Source organism: Pteropus vampyrus, unplaced genomic scaffold (genome assembly GCF_000151845.1).
Source record: "Pteropus vampyrus isolate Shadow unplaced genomic scaffold, Pvam_2.0 Scaffold1000006313, whole genome shotgun sequence".
Taxonomy (NCBI): Eukaryota; Metazoa; Chordata; class Mammalia; order Chiroptera; family Pteropodidae; genus Pteropus; species Pteropus vampyrus.
In genome coordinates, this window is record NW_011920715.1 from 1 (window position 1) to 2222 (window position 2222).

The following is a 2222-nucleotide window of genomic DNA, read 5'->3' on the forward strand; positions in this document are numbered from 1 at the left end:
TCACTACTATTTACGGAACCTTGTGTTGTGGCCTAGAATATGGTCTATCTTGGTAAATGCTCTATGTGCACTAGGAAAAAGAACGTGCAACTAAAGAATATGTCTCTAAAGTTTCTTCATTCTGACTCTATGCTTTTTTCTTAACATGAGTATGATTTCCTCTTTTTCATCCTGTTTCTCCTCCTGGTTATCAGAAACAATATCCAATGGTTGACGGCGGAGACCACCGTGGATTTCGAACTGTGTAAATGTATTGCCTATTCAGAAAGTGGGCGTTTTCATTTTTATTTTAAAAAAAACAATTGAATCATGTTGGTAAACCGAACACAAAAACTATCTGTGCATGCGCGCGCGCACACGAAAGAGTGCCATCGCGAGACCGGAAATGGAGAGGAGTTGTTGAAAGGTAGGAAAAGAGGAGGCTAGCAAACTGGTTAATTCGGAGAATTTGAAACATCTGCCATGGAAAACCTGATCACGTTCAGAGAAACTCTAAGAACAGAGTAAATGAAAATTGCGACACTGTGGAGGGTCCTTGCTCGACTGTGAGATTAAAGAGCTACTCTGTGAACAGCAGATCTGTTTTACCCTACCCTGCTCTGACCCTCCGCCACCCCTAAGCGCTTGTGGCATTTGACCCCTTTAATCTCCCCAAAGTACACCCCAAAGACAGCGGATGACTTTAAGACGACTGCAGACCTGCACAGAAGGGAAACAATAGGACACATCTACGTAGAAGGGAAAAACACTAGTCTCCCAATGTCAGAAATATCATATTTATTTTGGCGACAGGAAGCGTCCCTGTCTTACCTGTAGGCTCCATGCCGCGTACCCCCAAAGGAGAATGCCCCTAAATAACGGACACTTTCTGCCCTCCCGCTTTAAGCAGATGCCTACTAGTGAAAGCGACGTCACAGCTCTAGGTCAGATCGTACTAATTACCTAGGCTGATCGAGCGAGTCCTTTATCCACAAATATAAATGAACAACGTTTTGCCCGATATATGGGGAAAGTAAAATCTAAGGTGACGATGGAAAAAGAAAAAAAAAGAAAAAAGAGAAAAGAAAGAAAAGAAAAGAAAAGATTAATAAAAATGAAAAAACAATCCAGAACGATTTCGGGGGCGAAGTGTGTGGGAAACCCAGACACGATACAGGAAACGGGAGGGAAGTTTGTCAAAAATCGAAATTCACATTCTCACGATTTTAAGGGAAGAAAATGGATCTATAAAATATTAAACGTTTTCTATAGCCGGAGACAATTAGAGGACAGATAAAGTTCTAGCGAAACAGAAATATTATCGAAAAACTGAAAACTCATTAGATGTCAGGCGCTCAGGGCAGACTCTCCCTGCCCCACCCAGGCTCCGATGGAACCCGGAACACGTCGATGACACGCGGCCCGCTCAGAGCCCCCTCCTCCCCCCGCCCCCGCGACGCTGGAGTAACGGTTTTCCTCTTCCGGCCCGTTTCAGAGCTAACGGCCAGCGCGGCCTAATACCTCAGCAGGTCTTCTCTGGCCGCCCTGGTCGCCCACCCCTGGGACGCCCAGAGGCCCCGCCTCCGCTGCCGCCCACCCGGCAGCTCCTGCTTCCCGGCTGCCTCGGCCTTCGTGCCCCCCGCGCCAGCGCCGCCAACCATGACGACCCCGCCGCCGCCGCCGCCGCCGCCGCCGCCGCCGCCGCCACCGCCATCGCCATCGCCGTCGCCGTGTGTGCGCCAGAACTACCACCCCGACTGTGAGGCCGCCATCAACAACCAGGTCAACCTGGAGCTCTACGCCTCCTACGTGTACGAGTCCATGGCCTTCCACTTCGACCGCGAGGACGTGGCCCTGAAGCACTTCGGCCAGTTCTTCCTGCAGCAGTCGAGCAAGGAGAGGGAGTCCGCGGAGAAGCTGCTGTGGCTGCAGAACCAGCGTGGAGGCCGCATCCGCCTGCGCAACATCAGGAAACCTGAGCCACAGGAATGGGAGAACGGCCTGGGGGCCATGGAGTGCGCCTTGAGCCTGGAGAAGCGCGTGAACCAGAGCCTGCTTGATCTGCACCGGCTGGCCACCGACAAGAACGACGCCCACCTGTGCGACTTCCTGACGCGTCACTACCTGCACGAGAAGGCGAAGTTCATCAAAGAGTTGGGGGACCATATCACCAACCTGCGCAAGATGGGGTCCCCGGAAGCTGGCCTGGCGGACTACCTCTTTGACAAGCTCACCCTGGGCGA

At 51.8% G+C, this 2222-nt stretch overlaps 1 pseudogene; it reads left to right on the forward strand.

Moving 5' to 3' along the window:
• The first annotated feature begins 1668 nt into the window (after window positions 1–1668).
• On the forward strand, window positions 1669–2217 carry LOC105311696 (annotated as a pseudogene).
• Window positions 2218–2222: the final 5 nt, after the last annotated feature.